The sequence below is a fragment of the Pocillopora verrucosa genome, chromosome 7 (genome assembly GCF_036669915.1).
Source record: "Pocillopora verrucosa isolate sample1 chromosome 7, ASM3666991v2, whole genome shotgun sequence".
Classification (NCBI taxonomy): domain Eukaryota; kingdom Metazoa; phylum Cnidaria; class Anthozoa; order Scleractinia; family Pocilloporidae; genus Pocillopora; species Pocillopora verrucosa.
This window is the reverse complement of record NC_089318.1, coordinates 8,510,575-8,529,695: the sequence shown is the minus strand read 5'-3', so window position 1 is coordinate 8,529,695 and position 19,121 is coordinate 8,510,575. Positions and strand designations below refer to the sequence as shown.

Here is a 19,121-nt window from a genome sequence, read left to right as displayed (position 1 = left end):
GTTTCTATGGATTTCAAATCGCAATGGAGAACGTTCACTCAGAAATGTACTGCCTGTTGATTGACACTTATATTAAGGACCGGGATGAGAAACAAAAACTTTTCAATGCTATTGAAACTTTCCCCTGTGTAAAGAAGAAAGCTGAGTGGGCCTTCAAATGGATGAATAAGAACTCTGCTGCAACTTTTGGGGACAGAATTGTGGCCTTTGCTGCTGTGGAGGGGATCTTCTTCTCCGGGGCTTTTGCATCAATTTTCTGGATTAAAAAAAGGGGGCTAATGCCTGGACTTACCTTCTCAAATGAGTTGATATCAAGAGATGAAGGACTTCATTGTGATTTTGCTTGCTTAATTTTTTCACATTTGAGGCAGAGGCCAGGTAAAGATCGTGTTGGTGAGATTCTAAGCGAGGCAGTGACCATAGAGAAAGAATTCTGGATAAGTGCATTACCTTGTCATCTACTTGGAATCAACTGTAACCTCATGGGAAAGTACATAGAGTTTGTAGCCGATAGGCTTTTGGTTGCATTAGGATTCGAAAAACATTACAAAACTGCAAATCCTTTTCCATTTATGGAAAACATTTCATTGGAAGGGAAAGCTAATTTTTATGAGCGTAGAGTTGGAGAGTACCAGAAGAATGGTGTAATGAATGACAGAATGGAAAATTATGTGTTCACTCTTGATGCTGATTTTTAGCCAGTGAGATTTTTTTATTTAATATTTAATAATGTTTGTTTGGTATTAAACCTTGACAATTTGCCACTGTATAAAACCAGTGTAATATTTTGTCCTTAGAAAATGATCCCTTTTAGGTGTTCAGAAAACATGGGCTGGGATCCTCCTTGCCCTCCGTGATACCTGCCCTATGGCCATCTCTATGAGTTACCTTAAAATGGATATTTTATGGGAAAGAAAACAAGGAAAATATTGTTTATGCATATTGATCCACTGTTTGACCCTTTACATCCTAACATTGGTATCAATATTCTCCATACTGTTCTTTATACATTTCCTAAGGTGCTGACAAGGTCAGAATTTGTTTAACAGCCAAGAGCTTCTTAAGTTGGTGATTATTTCATTTATTCTCATGACATTAATGTGTGATTCTTGGGTGATATTGTACGGAGAAATTAGATACTAGTAGCCCTGAGGAGTTAAGGGTTAACTGAAAGGGATCTCTGTGTCTTCCTCAAGGGTCCTCTCAGTGCTAATTTTCAAGACAGCACCTTCCCCCCCCCCCTACAAATGAAATAAAGACATTCACCTCCCTCTTGCAGGGCATCCATGGTTGTATATTATAAAAGGCAGCACATTTTACAGCATGCACAAGAAATGTACTGTCACAATATTTGTTTCACTGAAATCTCTGCTGGGAGCTAGTTTTTGCAAACTTTTGTTCAAGCAGCAGATCATTAATCAGGAAGCAGGTATATCAAATAGATTAAACTTTTATATTGTTTTGAGAAACAGTGTAATTTCCATGTTAGGAAAAATTCAAATTGTTTGTTTCTTAGGTTTTTGTTATTGTTGTTGTTTATCTTTATCTTTATCTTAACAGTTCTGAACGGTCTTAAATGTTTGCAGTGTTTCATCCAGTAAGACTATTTTTCTCTTGATGGGAGCCACTTTTTTTAAGAATCAAAGACAGGGTGTAAAACTCGCAAACTCCAACGCACAACACGGTACCATCTCTTCACGGCTCCCGGCCCTACCCCGGCGGGTACCGTCGGGACACCCCTTAAAAAAAGTACTAGTATCCAATCTCCTTGGCACGGTAATTTTCAAAATGGCGGGTAAAGGCGATGCGGTGATAAATGTGAGTTTGAATGGAACATTGGAGCCAGCCAGCCCGTCGTTACAAAATTGCATCAAATACTCAAGCACTGGAAAATACTTCAGTGTCCTGTGTGACTTTGGAGTGGCTTTGATTCTTGAGATAAAAGGTACTTCAAGAGTGTATGTCAGTCTAAAACGAAATGTCGTGAGACAATGTTCACTGTGCGTTTTTTGAAGAGAGCTAGTCAAAGATTAGTAATTTTGTAGGTACAAAGTTTGCAGCTGTCCCCTTGTGTGCCCTAGAGGAAGTGCAATGCCTTCGCATTGCGAGCAGTAAACTTCCTGTAAATGCGTTGCAGTTTCAAATGTGGGACCTACATTCATTAGCATTCCAAATAAAGCATCGATTGCTACTGTACAATTTAACTGTGTACATATTGTAAACAAGTTATTCCGGGCAAGAATACTTCTTTCCGTAGAAATTCTTCACTTAAATTCAGAAAGTAACTTTTTGAATGACTACTGTCACGGAGAAGTTGCTGAGAATAGTAAAATTGTTGCAGTTAAATCCTTTTTACAATTTCCTTAAATCCTTTTTACAATTTCCTTCATAAGCGACCTTGCTGATCACCTACGCGATTCCTCCCTTTCAATGTTTTCCCTGCTAAGTCTCTATATTCAAATACTGACAGATCAATTTTTCGTTTCTTACCTTTGGTGTCCCTGGTGAAAATCTTTCAAGGATCTTTAAGGATCTTACAAGATCTTCATGAGGACCTTTGAGGATCCTCTTGAGGATCTTCATGAGGATCTTCAAAATTCTTGTTAAGATCTTCAAGGATCCTTCATTTTCTTGCCAAGATCTTCAAGGATCCTTCATTTTCTTGCCAAGATCTTCAAGGATCCTTCATTTTCTTGCCAAGATCTTCAAGGATCTTTGATTTTCTTGCCAAGATCTTCAAGGATCCTTCATTTTCTTGCCAAGATCTTCAAGGATCTTTGATTTTCTTGCCAAGATCTTCAAGGATCTTTGATTTTCTTGCCAAGATCTTCAAGGATCTTTGACTTTCTTGCCAGGATCTTTAAGGATCTTTCATTTTCCTGTCAAGATCCTTGAAGATCTTGTCTGGATCTTCAAAGATCTTTACATGAACTTTGAAGATCCTTTAAAGATCTTTGAAAATTCTTTGAGGATCTTCCAAATTCTTGTTAAGATCTTTCAGGATCTCTCATTTTCTTGCCAAGATCTTCAAGGATCTTGTTGAAAATTTTGAAGATCCTATAAGATCTTGGAAAGAAAATAAAAGATCCTTAAAGATCTTGGCAAGAAATTGAAAGATCTTTGAAGATCCTGGCAAAAAAAAGAAAGATCCTTGAAGATTTTGACGGCCAAATTAAAGATCTTTGCAAGAAATTTGAAGATCCTTAAAGATCTTGACAAGAATGTCAGGAATCCTTGAAGATCCTGGCAAGGAAATGGAAGATCGTTGAAGATCTTAGCAAGAATGTTATAGAACCTTCAAACTTTTGACAAGAAAATAAGCATACTTAAATCCTCATACTAAGTTAAAAAGAAAAATTGAACCAAACATAAAAAAATGAAGATAAAACTTTTTTATTGCTAAACAAGAATTACCCATCCTTTTCTAGTAGGACTACTTCTACACTATTTCTGTTCAGATTTTAGGTTAGTACTAAGATTTTCATTTTCCAAAAAATCTGGCAACAGTCCAGCTCAAAGGTAAAAAGACCAAAATATATGTGTTAAACTTGTCTAGGACTAGACTATGACCAGACTAAGACTACTCTTACAGAGGGGGTAAACATGAAAAAAAGGCAAACAAGAGTACTTCAATGACTATATTTCTGAACCATATTAACCTATAAACCAAAGGAAAGCTTAGGAATCACACATACTGAATATAACTAATATGTTGCCCTAAACTAATTTGTTATTTGACATCAGATCAATTTGTCCACCACATGGTGTGAAAAACCTAGGTATACTTGAGAAAAGATAACTGCACAAAGATTGCATGAAATCAAGTGTTTTTAGTGTCAAAACAAAGTACTAGGGTCGTTCTTTTGGATGAGCTAAGGAACTTTTGGAGTCGTTTATATTATGGGCACAGTGCCCGTTCAAAGTTCACCGAGATTATTAGGTGAGTTATTCCACAATATCTTACTTAAAATTCAGCTTATGGAGAAACTGTCAGCTTATCCAACTCAACTCAGTAAGAGGATACAGCCCTGAAAACTTCAGATTAATTGAACTAATACATCCTGAGGTACAAAATAAGTGTTTTCGGGAATTCATATGACAACCTCTAAAAGAGCTTTTTAAGTTGTTACACAGAACCAAGTAAATTCACACCTTCTTCAGAAACATGTCCTTCAGTGAGCGTCGAGGAGAATCTCTCTAGATCGATAAGCCTTTATCCTTGTCCCTGTAACACATCATTTGCATCCTCACTCTCCAAGAGCTCAGAGCAAGAATCATTAGGCGAGGATGGCATCTTCATTTTCTTTCCAGAAGTACCAATGAATTCTTTTCATTAAGCCTCAGAGTCAGAGCAATCGCGAGACCTGCTTGGAGTTTGATTGACGATTGCGGTTATTTCTGTCTCTCTTTTCGCTTGTTTCTGAACTCCAGAAAACGCCTTTCCTTTACTTTTATTTCTGTGTACATTTTCCCCTTAGTTCCGACCATTGTCGATGATATTTGCCGTAACAACGAGCTTCTTATGTTTTTATGCGACCGTTAAAAATCTCGGCGCGTATAAATTCCTATCCCATAATGCAAAACCCTATTTACTGTCATGTAAGTTGTCACAAAGTTTCCCTAAAGCCTCAAGCATGGCGTTGCTATGCGTTAACCTTCATTACACTTATTGCACAATAATTTTCTGCGAAAATTCCTCGTTGTGTTTAAATTATCCATATCAGATTAAAAAAGGATCCTTGCAAAGAGCTGTACAAAATCATGAAATGAATCTTTTAAAGATATTTGGAAGATCCTTTTCAATTCCTTGAGGATCTTGAAGGATTGTAGAACAGATTGTGCAAAGATCTTGACTAGAATTCTTAAGGATCTTAGCAAAGATCTTAGCAGGATCCCTGACAGGTTCTTTTGAAGGTCTTTAAAAGATCCTCATTAAATCCTTGAGGATCCTGAAGGATCCTTGAAAAGATCCTGCAAAGATCTTGACTTAAGGATCCTTGTAAGATCCTGATCAAATTCCTAAGGATCCTGGCAAAGATCTTTACAGGATCCTTGAAAGGATCTTTTGTAGGTCTTTAAAAGATCCTCATTAAATCCTTGAGGATCTTGAAGGATCCTTGAAAAGATCTTGCAAAGATCTCGAGTAGGATCCTTGTAAGATCCTGATCAAATCCTTAAGGATCCTTGCAAAGATCTTAATAGGATCCTTGAAAGGATCTTTGGAAGGTCTTTAAAAGATCCTCATTAAATCCTTGAGGATCTTGAAAGATCCTCAAAAAGATCCTGCAAAGATCTTGACTAGGATCCTTGCAAGATCCTGATTAAATCCTTAAGGATCCTTACAAAGATCTTGAAAGGATCCTTGAAAGGATCTTTTGAGGGTCTTTGAAAGATCCTTGATAAATCCTTGAGGATCTTGAAGGATCCTTGAAAAGAACTTTGCGAGGATCCTTATGAGGATCTTTGTAATATCCTTTGAGGATCTTTATCAAATCCTTGAGGATCTTAACAAACGTTTTTGCTTACAAAGATCTTTGAGGATCTTTTACAGATCCTTTAAAGATCTTTTAAAGATCCTTGTCCTTAAGGATCTTTGGCAGGTCTTTGTCAATCCTTGAAGATCCTCAAAGATCCTGTGAGGTTTTTCACCAGGGGTAGCTATGTTTCAGAATACTTCAAATTATATGATTTAATTTTCTTTAGTTTTTCTTTTCTTTTCAGTATCAAAATTCTGCTGTAATGAGACAACATGCAAACCAACTCTTAAGCTTAAAATTTTAATATTGCATGGCGTTGCAGAGCATGATGACAGCTTCCAGGCAGTCATTACCAAGAAACTCTCATTTGGTAAAGGTGAACTTCTGGAAGGCCATGCTTGGTCCTGTGATGATGAGATTTTTGCTGTGGCTGGATGCAAAATCCATCTTTGTAAAGTAAGCATGTGAAATCTTAGTGGTACCTCTGCTACTTCTGTTTCTGGGAGCAAGATGTTGCAGAGTGCCCACCTCCTGCTGCTATGGCTTGGGTTGATTCCCAGACCTTTTATGATAGCTGCCAAATTCTTTCATTTTTATCCAACATTGGGTACTCTTAGAATCTATGAAAAATAAGACTGGAAAGCTAAGATACCATTTTTTCAATTTGACCAGATAAAAACATATGATAGGCAAGGAAATTTGCAAGACCTGGGTTCAGTTTATTGTTGATTCTTGTCCTTGCACAGATAATTTTTTCTCCAGGTCCTCTGGTTTTCCTCCCTCCCTGAAACCCTCATTCTAAATCCCAATTCAACCTGGAAAAATGGACAGAAAGAGCCAACTCATGGAATATTCACTGCTAAATCATTATTTATTATTATTATTATTATTATTATTATTATTATTACTGTTATACTTCTGGCTCTCATTGAATGATAGCTACAATGTTATCAGAAATGTCCTGTACTGTTATTGTCGTTTCTTTTTTATTTCTTTTTGTTGCTAGTGGATCAAAACATTAATCCTCAATGTTTTCTCACATCAAATGGCTAGATCTTTGGTCTCTTTAACCTTTCCAATTCCAAGGATTTAGTTACTTGAACTATACCTAAAAGTATTTCTTCATAGACTTACAACACTTTATATTTAAATTGTCAGGTCAACAATGACTTCCTCATCTTTCACACTATTCCTTTGTATTATTTGCCAAAAGACATTTCCATCATCTTGAGTGACTTTTCACCTTCCAATGAGGTAGTGTATGAGTGACTACTTTAAAAATAAATAAAGTTCCATTAAGTGTTGTAAGCTTTTGGGTGAATGTCTCAACTGAACCTGTATTAAGCGTTTGCCCACAGGGAATGGCAGGGTGACTGCTTAACTAGTACTCAGTTTTATTCCTTTGTTGGAAATGGTTACTGTGAGTTTGAAATGTTTGGCCCAGTGCCAGTGTAATGCCAAAACTTTGAATTCTAAATCTGGTTTCTGGCTTCCCATATGCTGAAGATTAGGCTAAGACTTGCTCCACTTTATAACTTTGGAGTGCAGATTTTAATTATTATTCTGTTATTTAAATCCTAATTGTTGGTTAAATTTATTTAATTGCTTGCTGATTAGGAAGACTTAAAGTAATGCCTCAGCTAATATTTTAACATTTACATTGAATTTTATCTCTTGCAACCACTTTCTCAACCGTTACACCCTAACATCATTTGTTAAATTCTCCCTACTGTTCTCTGTACATTTACTAATATACTGAAAAGGAGAATTTATCCAACAATCAAGAGTTTCTTTAGTTAAGGATCATTTCCTTTATTCTCATGGCACAAATTTGTGATTAAGTGGTGATATTGTAAGGAGAAATTAGATGCTAATCACACTTAGTAGTTTAAGGGTTAATGTTGTAACCTTAAGTTTTCTCTTTTGATTCTTCAGATTTATCAGTTAGCAGTTGCCAGTCCAAATGGAGTGGAGCTTTATCAAATGGAGATGACAGACAACTTTAAAATTGTACCTCAAAAACAAATTTTTTGATTTTTAATTCCAAGATAAATTTTCTCTCTGTGCTTGCTTGTCTTTTTCATATGAAACAGTTTGTCTTTTTTCTGTCAGGATGGGTCCTTATCTGTTCATCCAGATCTGGCCATTGCATTGGTGGAATTTTCTCCAGACAAACTGAACCTGGCTGTGGTATGTTACTACATCAATTAAAGCCTTATGTTGTATAAATAATTAATAAATAAATTTGAATTAATTCAAGGGCAGTTTTGAAAATAAAAAATTGGACATGAAATGCTATCAGTTTTTATTGTTATCATTATTATTATTACATTTTTTTATCTTTTTTATTTATTTGCTTTTATTCCTTTTTTATTTTCATTTTATTTATTTTTTCATCATTTTATTTTTTATTTTTTTTACTTTTTTCATTATTATAATTGCTTTTTTTTTAACAGAGGCTGGACTTAACATGGACAATGAACTCACCTTATTTGTCCATCTTCAAAAATTTACCTTCATGTGTTTAATTTGGTCACAAGGAGACCATGCATTGCCCATCTTCTATTAGTTAACTGTTTTCAATGTGCTTTTAAGTGTACCCTTGATGTCTTTTGTGCGAGCAAATGTGGAATTATGTATATCTTCAGATGATATTCTATTCACAAGCCAATCCCTGTGACAATTTTCATTTCAAGTTTATATAAGATTATTAAATAAAGGAAAATGACACTGTCACTGTTCAATATGATGACAGTTTTGTTACTAAAAGTGAAAACATTTAGATGAGTGAGTCAGAATAACTCACTTATTTCATGTCTTATTACAATTTCTTGGAATTGCAGGCTGCCTTGGATGGCCATTTTGGCATATGGACTGTTTCTAGCTTGTATACCGACCAGAAAGGTTAGTATCAATGATAATAAATGCATTTGTTGAGAATTTGAAGCCTAATGAAAAGTAAAGCAATCTTCACAGTAATGAACATTACTTAAACAGTAGAAAATCACTTTTGTATTCATATCTTAACTGGCAGTTCATATATATGATTTTCATATATTCACAGTCATTCAATTTGTAACCTGTTACTTAATTATACTGTTAGTTCTTTGAAAGCATAGTCAAGGTACATGTTGCATAATTAGCTGCACAATAATTAATTACTTCATATTTCTCAGAACACATAAATCAAATATAAGGCTAGCGTAAAATGTAATTGTATAGTGTTTTCACTATTGACTGGATATTGTTAGACAATAAATTGAGTCAATACTGGTGGCTGTTCATGTGTTGATGGAGGGTCTGATTACAGTAGTGTTAAACTGTTCAAGAACTAAAATATGCACCCTTAATTAAAATGGGTAAATTGGGAGTTAAATAGTTAAATAGCATGAAATGAAAACTGACTTCTTTTAGGTAAACCTGAAAATGAAGTGCAAAAGAAAAGTCCTGAGATTGTAAGAATTTTTCAATTTTTTTTTTTTCCAATTTGTACAGTAGACTTCAAAGGGCCATAAAAATAAATTTATTGATGTATTTAAGACCATTTGTAGTTGGATGTAAATGTGGTGATGTGGCCCTTGATCTGAAATATATCATCTCACAAACTATAAAAGAAAAAAAGATTGCAATACATTGCAAGATAAATAAAAAAGAATGTTATTTCAAACCTAACAGTGACTGCTCAATCTTGCTGAACTTATTATTTTATCTCTGTGTAAGGATGGTTGTACAGTTCTAATACTTTACAATTAAGACTTAAATACCTGAAAACGTCATATTTATCACACAAAAACTCATTTAAGGGCTTAAGTAGAAAAGTAATCTTCCCTTTCCTTGTGGATTTGATAGTGTTTAATTAATATGTGCACTTTTGGTGTATTTGCAGAGTTTTGGTATATCTACCTTAAAACTGTGCGCATTACTAGCATAGAGTTCTCACATGACAGCTCTATGGTCGCTGTGACTGGTTGGGATGGCTGTTGGCATTTGTACCGGAAAGTAAGTGTTAATGTCATTGTTAGAATTAAGTGTCTGTATACTGATAAAAGAATGTTTGAAAAAAAGGAAATAAAAGCAAAAAACCAAGTAAATATAGTGTGGCAGTTAAAAAAAATAGATCCTCAAACATTGAGCATAATCAGCATCAAATATTTCATGTTACCTAATTTTAGGCAGTTCAAGATGGGACATTGACTTGGATAGAGTTTAAACATAGTACCAGCATTGATAGGGTGTCAGGGGATTTGCCTGGTTGTTTTGTGAGCTGGTCTCCAGATGACAAATTTATCAGGTTAGTAAAATTCCACTTATTGTAACAGTAGGCTGACTAACTAAATATTTGATCTTTGCCAGCACTTTCTTGGTATATAATCAACCTAAGGAGGCTTCATAGGGTTTTTTTTTTTATTGCACAAGATCTAGGTACAAACATAGTGCAAGCTTTTAACACAATACAGTTTTTATGTGATGGAATCTAGGGTTTCCAGCAACTGCACCTGTAATATTCATAAGCCTTCTATGCCTGAAAAAGAGGTCAACCATGCAATAAGAAAACACAATGGGAAAGATTGCCATAAGGTGACAGATTTGAAATTTTGTAAAACATATGCTCAGATATAGATCTTTTCTATTCCAATGTTTTGTGACAAAGAAAATATTGATCTTTCTAGAAAGATTTATGGTGTTGCCTTCAATGGAATTTCCTAAGATTTGCTGGACAATGAAACATATTTATGCCCTTCTTATTACCTGTTGATAAAAGAGTCATAAGACCAAATTGAGATAGACAAAGAAAACATAAAATTGCAAATAGTGTGGAAACTGCCTTTGTAACCCTTATTTTCTTTGGCTTTTAATTGATCGGCAAGACAAATTTCTCAAATTGTGAACATTTTGAGAGATTTCACCAAAGCAAATCGAAGAAAATCAAAGGCAAAGCCAAATTATTATTGGTGAGCGCCTCCCTTTGTGGAGCGTCAGCTTAATAACAAAAATCATTTTCTTAATATTTACTACAGCAAATGATAGTCCAAACCTTACTCATTACCCTTTTGATGGCTCTTAGTGACCTAGAAAGCAAAAACATGAAAATTTTCTAGAAAAACAATACGCTGGTATGTGCGCCAACATTAGACAAAAACCCTATGAGCCTCCTTAAATAAATAATTTGTTTTCTATTCAGTAATAGAAAACTCACTGTTTAAGGTGATTTTGATTTTGAGAGATATCATGCTCTCTACTCATTAACTCATTTTGATGTTGACGTGATAGTCAATTCGCTCTCTGAATCATGTATACTCAGTAATTATTCACGAAAGTGTAAGGTGAAGAGTGGTGGATATTGTCACCGAGGTAAATATCTGCTGGATTTCACCCCACTGTGGTGAAACTGTTGTATTATATACCCCATAGAGACCAAAAGGAATAATTTATTTCTATTGATATGTCATAAAATGGTGAAAAAAGATTACCATGACGGATCATAAAAAGTTGTCGTGAAGAATCCGGTGATGTGGCGCAGCGCGTGGGGGCCCAAGATTCTGCTTCTTTGGCTGGCTTGGATGTGAGTAGTACTTTTCATGCTAATTTCTTTGGAACCAGCCAGTCAGCCGCAGTGTGAAAAGCATTATTCACCTATGTGGTATATTACTGGTCTTGCATATTATATTGTGTATTCAATATGAACTCACCATTTGCATTTTTTCAATAAACATTTATGTCCATTTGTTGTCAGTAGCATCTTGGTACACACAGTTGAATCCTAATTTTTATTCATGGATGATGATTATTGCAGCTAGTGCCTATTTTTTTAGGGTTTTGCTAATACTGGCTAAATTTCCGATCTTAGATTAATTCAATGCAATGACAAGACATTTATCCTGGCAACAATGGAGATGTTCAGATCCTCGCCTGTAACTACACGAACGTTGGTCTTGATGGCACTCCTAAAGGCGCAGCAAGTTTTCATGGGGTTGGTTTTAAGGGGAAATGGATGATGATTTGAAATGATTATTCTTAATAACATTGTTATTATATAATTGGTCGTATTATTATTATCATCATTTATCAATCATTATCATCATTATCATTATGATCATCATTAGTCAGTCATCATTATTATTACTTATCATATCATCATTCATTAATCAAGTCATCATATTATTATTAGTCATATTATCACATTATCATCATGATCATCATCATCATCATCATTATTAGTTGTTATTATTTATTGTCTCTGTTTCTGTCTCTGTCTTGTCTTTGTCTTTGCTACTAGTATTGCGATTTGTTCTCCATTCCATACAGCTCTTTTTCAATGGCCATTACCTATAAATCCAAAATAAAACGTGATTCACTTTTTCTTACTTTTTGATAGAACAGAATTATCAGGGGACTACACTCTCTTTTACTTGCGATCCAAGCATTTTTTTGCCATAAGGTGGCCAGAAACTCAACTTGGTACGTACCTTTATCCAATAAGGTGAAAACCTCCCTGAAAATACCTTTTGGTTAACTAATTAACTCTATTATTCTTTTTACGAACATGAGGCTATCGACATCGCTGATCCTGGCGGTATGCAGGACGCGTGTCACATATGAACTTCATAATAGACATCGCTCACCGTAGAGTCTCTGTGGCTCAGTGGTATAGCATCGGAGCGCGAATCCGAAGGTCTGAGTTCCATTCCTCCTGGTGACTCAGAAAATTTTTCTCATGTCCCACGCGCGTGACAAGACAAAAAACAAAACATCTACCTCTAAGAAAAAAAAACATGTTCCTTCTTCTGTACTATAGCTCACAACGCTCTCTTCATTTTGAATTAAGTTTTATACACACAGTTTTCTCTAGTGGACATTGGGTTTGAAAATTGGGGAATATCACTCAGGTTATATCCTCGAATATCCCCAGTTTTAATTGGGGGATATTCGGTCACCGTGATGCATTTGAAACATCCGCGTTTTGAGCAAAATATTTCACGGATTTTAGAAGCTATTAATAAAAACTGGATCATTATGTAATGCGATTTAAGGGTTTTCATGGCTTAGCCATTATGGTTTATGTGCCATTATACCATACTCCACAAATATGGTAAGTGTACGCGTCAAAAAAATATAGTTTACAAAATAAAGTTGGAAAGATTTATCTATATGTTAGGGCGTTTTTATTAAAACAATTATTCCAATCGCGCTTGTTAGATATGAGATGATTTTAGTCAACTCGGCCTTGCAGGCCTCGTTCGCTATCGATCATCTCATATCCAGCGCAAGCCCGTGGAATAATCGTCTATAATAAGCCACCCATTAATTTTCTCGCGATTCTTTTTGCTGCTGTAAGTCACTTGGTGCATAATCGCAAAAATCCAGATCAAGAGTTTCGCGTTTTCATCTTTTTAAAGGAAAATGAATTCGTTTTGTAGGGACCAGAGATAGAGGCATTTAAAAGCTGGTCTCAAATGTTGCTCCGGAAAGTACAAAAAAAGTTAACAAATTTGCTGTCAAAGCGCGATACGAAAATTAATGGGAGGTTATTAAATAAACAAATCTCCCTCTGGCTTTCTGATATGTTGGCTGATAATGTTCTTGGCTATGAGATTGTCCTAGAATTTCAAATTTGCCTTCGAAGCTTCACTTCTCGGTCAAAAATATAATTCTTGGGAAAATATATCAGCAGGCGGACATTATCAGCCCACACACCTACTGCCTGAGGGGGTTATCTACTAGGTAGTGGAAAGATGTCAAGAATATGGACATTCCCCTTTGAACTCATAAAGCTTGGTCTTAACTTTATTCCAAGAAAAATTAGAAAATTGTCACAGAATTATGACCAGCAGGTCATGGAGTCTCCTCCTCTTATCTCCACAGTGTCTTTAATGAAAGTGTTTCCGGTAACGAAGAGAAAACAAGACTTTTATTTCAAGAATCTTTTGAGGGCTCTGTGCTCGTAGAACTTTCGTCCAAAGGTTTATTGATTCTGAAGTGGAGGAGGACGTCTCAAGAAAGCTTTTCCTTGCTTAGGGAAATAGGAAATAGGTGTGAGAACAGTTGTGAAAATTCATTGAGAGGAGTTGGCTCAAAATGCTCAGAACTAAGGAACGAAGGGTTCAAAATGGGCGAAGAATCTCTGGAGAAAAACAGAAAAAAAGACAGATCGACTGAAGTTTCTGCAGAGCTTCATGCCGTCGGGTCTACAGGAAGTGCCAGCTGCCTGTTGGGTAATGTGAAAACAACTTCCGAGGACAAAGCCGTTGAAAGTATAAATGCACTGAATACACAAACTTCAAAGGGATCTGATACTTCGTATGGGAACTGTCACTCGGAGACTTACGAAAAACTCCAGTCTCCTTCCAGTTTATCTAACGTATTGACTTTAGAAGCACCATTTCTCAATCCAGAACTTTTTCAGAAGTCTTGCTCTGGTGGTTTTACGTTTCTATCAAGAAGTGGCGTGCGACTGTTAATCTCAACAAATTATGTGATAGTAGCCGTCTTGCCCCTCTTAGCGTACGTATATGAGTCGCAAACTGAAGAGTGGAAAAACGCTGCTATTCCCCTGTCCAGTCGAAAGCTGCTGTATCACTGCAGGTTTGTGTTTGGCCATGTACTTCCCAATATCTGATACGCACTTCTCCTTTCATACCACCATACATTACCCTACACGTTTGTTGAGAGAATTTGATGTTATATAAAAATGATACCCTCTAAATGATAGGTGTACAGCGGTTTGTGGGACGCTTGTTGCATTTGAACCCAAAAATGGCAAAACTCAGGAACGAGCTTGAGTCTTCAAGATCTGTAGAGCATCCGAGCGCGGAAATCCGAAGGTCTGCCATTCGAATCGTTCTGTTTGGTCTCGAATTTTTGTTTTGTTTTTTTATTTTGTTGCTGTTCATCCCTCGGTCGTGACCAATGGCTCACATCTTTCTTGAAATTTCTATGTTCTCAATGCCTGTTTTGTGATTATGTATTATTAGCATAACTGCTCGGGTGATTGTGGAGATGCGCGCGCTCTAATTAGTCGAGTATTGCGTGATATCTCACTATATTTTCCTCACGCGAGTCGATTATAGCAGGAGCGCTTAATTTCAAAATGGCTTCCCCGCTCTAGGCAATGTTACCGAGGAAGTGATAAACGCGATAGACCAAAATTCAATTCTGAAGAGTACGAAAGGTGCAACACTTTCAAAACTAAACTGTCGATTTTTCCCTGTTAAATTGTAGTGGATACTGACTGCTTGTCTTGATACAAGTTAGTAATCAAAACAATTATAACAAAAGATACGCAAAGTTTTCAACAGTGGCATGGATTTACATTTACAACAGGATTTGAAAGCACCCGAGCAGCTATGCTAAAACAATTATTCGCCACAGGTTCGGAAAATATTCAAACAATAGCCAATAAACAATAAGCAATGGCTCGAAAATACTTATGGATATTTGTCTGCGGACATTGTCTGTTCAAAGATGCGAACAGTTTTCAAGAGCGAAGCAAGAGGAAAACTAAGCCATCCTTCATGTATTTTGCGACGTGCGTGAAAAAAATGTGTACGAACAGCTTATTGTTTGCAGCGTGAGATGTTTTCGCACAGTGCTGTCTAAATCTTAGAGCTTTTCTTGTACTTTTAATCTTTTCAGATAGATATCTTGTACTTCTCACATCCAGCGGCAAAGTAAGTATTTGGTGTTTGCACACCATGAAAAAGATGCACTGCACAGGCGAGGCTCTTTTCGACATGGAACAGAGTAGCTCTCAAAGGTAACTGGAAACTGACTTAAACGGAATGAGAACGAAGCTCCCTGTAAAGGATTTATGCTTCGCTTTTATACCTTACGTACCTGGTCTTTTTCCCCTTTTCCCTTGGGTTTTTGATCTGTCACATTTCGCCTTAACCCCCAAACTAATTGACAACCATATTCTTAATGTTTCCTTTATCAAAGAAAGCGTGGAGTCAGCTGTGTAACGTTGCTTTGTTGAAGAATGTTAAAAAGCGCACTTGGTTTCGTTTTTCATTCCCCTGGTGCGGAAGTAGAGAGGCCCTGGGAACGATTTTGGGAAAGATTGTCGAAGAAGGAGAGTGGCATTTATTTTGTCATTATGTTAACTAAGTCGACAGCGAATATTCAGTGCACGGAGGTGCTAGCAGATGACGGACTAGGCTGCGAGTGTGGAACGTTTCTTAATTCAATTATGCCAATTCCAAAATACTTTTTGTTACTAACTTACTTCTCTCCCAAGGTGTTTAATGATGTCAGGAAATCTGTTTGAGCTACAGTTTAACATCGTGAAGTTGGATAAGACTGGCTCTGGGGAAATGATACGAGTCTCCTTTTATCCAGGTAAAGCTGAAATAAGATGTAGCATAGAAGGTTCCAACATGTACATGTTATTTGTTCCTTTGTCTGATAATGATCCTACTTTTGTGCCGTAGCTGGACTACTTAAAGTGGCCCATAATGCTGCAGCTTGTCTAGGTTTTCTTTGTTTAAACTGACAAGGAGTTCTGCTACTCCCCTGTCATAGACTCCTATTCCACTGCAAATCACCCCTAGACAGTTTAACATATTTTCCTGATGGTTCGCTGGTACCCATTTATACTTCCGGGTGCAGAAGGAAACTGTGAGAGTAAAGTATCTTGCTGAACTGAACACAAATCGACGACTCTGTCAGACCTTTCGACCCGAGGTCAAGCGCTAACCTTTTGGCCATTGCGTCATCCGGAGATGGCAAGAGCAAACGCTTAATTGACGTTTATGCCTTGTTTTATTCGAATTTCTTCTCGCCTGAAGTCCTTCATAAAACAGATTGAAGTCTTTAGCATTAAGTTTTCGTTTGCCTTATGCTTCCTTGTTTGATTGTTATGATTTCAGACCAAGGCAACTTCAAGGTTACTATGAAACGCTTAGCGCTATGTTATCCTGATCTGCTGGGTCAGAGCAGTAAAAGTCAATTATGTGGCTCAATTGGTAGCCTGATTATCTTCAAAGATAGCCAATTTGCGGACGGTGGTGACTTTCCAGAGGCAGATCGTGAACGCGAGGATTCCTGGTCAGTCAAGTGGGTCGTATTAGCTCCAGGTACTGTTGCAGATTTTCTGAGAACCAAATAAGTTAAGCGCCAGTTATATCGTAGGACAATTGTCGAGGCTAGGCGATTGTTACAAAAGGAACAGCAAACTACGAAGTGAAGGTAGTGTGAGACAAATATCAATACAGTTTGTTTTATGATCCTCTATCGATTTCTTGGATCCTTCTTGAACGTTATGCGGTGCCTCTGAAGGCTAGCAAAAAACCTTGGATAAGTACAAAGTACATCACGAAATTTCTTAACTGATGCGAGCTATTTCAATCCTTAGTTAAACCCAAAACATATTTAACCTCAAACACCCGAAATGTTTTCATTTTCTGAATAGTCGAAAGATGTTCATCGCACCAGGGCTTTTGTTATTCTAATCTTCTCAAATTACCCGCCATGCGCCTTACGGGTTATGTCCTCTACTATTGCATTTCAAATCTTTTTTTTCTTGATTTTCGTGTGTGATAAGATTTGTTCTTCGATGGGTTACCAAACGATGTTTAATCGCATTTTTCCATTATTTCTAGAACTATCCATCAGCCGAACATTTCTGGAGGAGCCAAAATGTACTTTAGAGCAATTTACCACTTTGCGACGTAACTCTCTACATCAACTGGATGAACTCATACGGGCTTCTAAGTAAGTCGCCTTAAAGTTGACCTCGCATTTAGTATGGACTTTCTCTCTATATATGCCTTTGTGCCCAAAAAAAAACAAATGCATCGTAAAACATATTTTCTAAATTGTACTATACACATCTACGAAAGCTGTTTATCTTATGCATAATTATCTAATCCGAGCGTCTGATCCTCAATTAAATCGAAGAAACTAAATCAAGAATTATTTTTGTTTATTTATTTGTTTGTTGTTGCTGTTGATGCTATGATTCTCCACACGCACTAGGGGAGAATGAGACAAATTTATTGATAGATTTAATTAATTAATCAATAGATTTATTGAAAATACAAAGTTCAAGTGGTCTTTGTGAATTTAATTGGCTGGTGATAAACATTTCATGTTTTATGATTGAAAGGGATTACTTGAAGACCAGTGTTGACGAAAAATTGTAGTTCACTTGTGTAAGGTAACGAATGCCCTTTGTCATAGCAAGAGGAGGTCTCGGACATACAAAAAAAAAATTATTGCTTCAATTGCATTAATGGTAGAAGTTTTATTAATGCCTTTTTATCTAATTAGCGATCCATCCATCCATTTAACCATCTGTCCATCCTCTTCAATTACTTTTTTAATTTTTTTTCTTTCATCATGACTTTGACTGATTTCGTCAGAGCGCGAAGCGCAGGCACTGAAATCATAGAATTTCACGAACAAACCGAAATAAGATGTATTTTAACCGACCGATTAGTTTTCGCGCGATTCTATCAGCTACTTTACTTCTCGTGGTCCAAAATCACCGGACAGTTATCAGGCAATAACCACCATCTACGTTGCTATTTGTCCTCCGATTATTTTCATCCAAAAGAGAAAATCCAGCGGAAAAAGACAGATCGAGAGTTTCCCATCTTCAATTCTATTACATTATATGGAATTAAAACGAACTCGTTTTGTAAGAGTCCAGTGATGGTGAAATTAAAAAGCTGATCTCAAATGCTGCTCCAGAAAGTTTAACAAACTCAGCAGAATTTGCTGTCAAAGCGCAAAACGAGAATTAATGGGTCGGTTTCAAAATAAACAAAACTAGCTTGCTTGTATGTCGGCTGATGATGTCTTTGGCTTTGAGATTGTCCTCAAAATTTCACATTTGCCCTCGTAGCTTCGCCTCACGGTCAGATATTAATTTCTCTAGTGCAGACATTATCATATCAGGGTTTATTTCAGTGAATAGCATATTTTCCGTAGATCAAGACAAATAAGACATAGTAGAAGTAAAACGAAGTTTTATTGTTGCTTGGTCACAGGTAACGTACGTAAGAATTCACTTCAGCAAAATAAAAAGAAAAAAAAACCGACAGCAATGCCAGTGGTCAGAAGTTTATGGTTGAGATTACTGGTAGATTTAGCGAAAATACATACTACAAGTGGTCTTAAAGAATCTTATCGTCTTGTAATAGACAATATTTCTTGCGAGACATTTTTTTCCTTTAATTTTTCAATCAACCAGTGATTGATAAACATTGATTTGGAAACAAGTATTAATTTGTAGTTTATATGTTCCCTTGTACCCTTTGTCATGAAAATGATTGCTTAAAGGTCGAAGTGTTATTGATTCATCTATATATCTAGTCATTCATCCATCGATTTGTTCCTCTACCCCTCCTTCCCAATTACCTTTTTAGCTGACTTTGTCGGAAAAACGTGAACTTTGTTTAGAAAGTTTTCGTGACTTTTAGTGAGTCTTCATTTCCATGCAGCCAAATCAACAATGTTCCTATATTCTTTTTTTCTCTACCTCTCGCTCCTAACCCCCCTTCCGTGGAGAAGTAGAGAGACCTGGGATCGAGCCAGCATTAAAGTTACTTCACATCATTAAATCAACGAATTACGGAGTTACTAGAGAATACATTATTATATACTTAAATTACATGTCACAATTTTTATTTGCCCGTCACATGA

General features: G+C 36.3%; 1 non-coding gene and 1 pseudogene across 1 annotated transcript; both read left to right on the top strand.

Moving 5' to 3' along the window:
- Nucleotides 1-1,013, top strand: part of LOC131780327 (ribonucleoside-diphosphate reductase subunit M2-like) — a 240,027-nt pseudogene extending 239,014 nt beyond the window's left edge.
- Nucleotides 1,014-1,781: 768 nt separating this feature from the next.
- LOC131780331 (uncharacterized) lies at nt 1,782-18,566 on the top strand. The gene is made up of 15 exons (XR_010718089.1): nt 1,782-1,945; nt 5,800-5,933; nt 6,636-6,731; nt 7,413-7,487; nt 7,590-7,667; nt 8,321-8,381; nt 9,364-9,476; nt 9,650-9,768; nt 11,326-11,452; nt 11,859-11,958; nt 13,341-14,060; nt 15,111-15,231; nt 15,712-15,812; nt 16,343-16,549; nt 17,075-18,566. It is a non-coding gene; the product is annotated as an uncharacterized protein (transcript).
- The last annotated feature ends 555 nt before the right edge of the window (nt 18,567-19,121 follow it).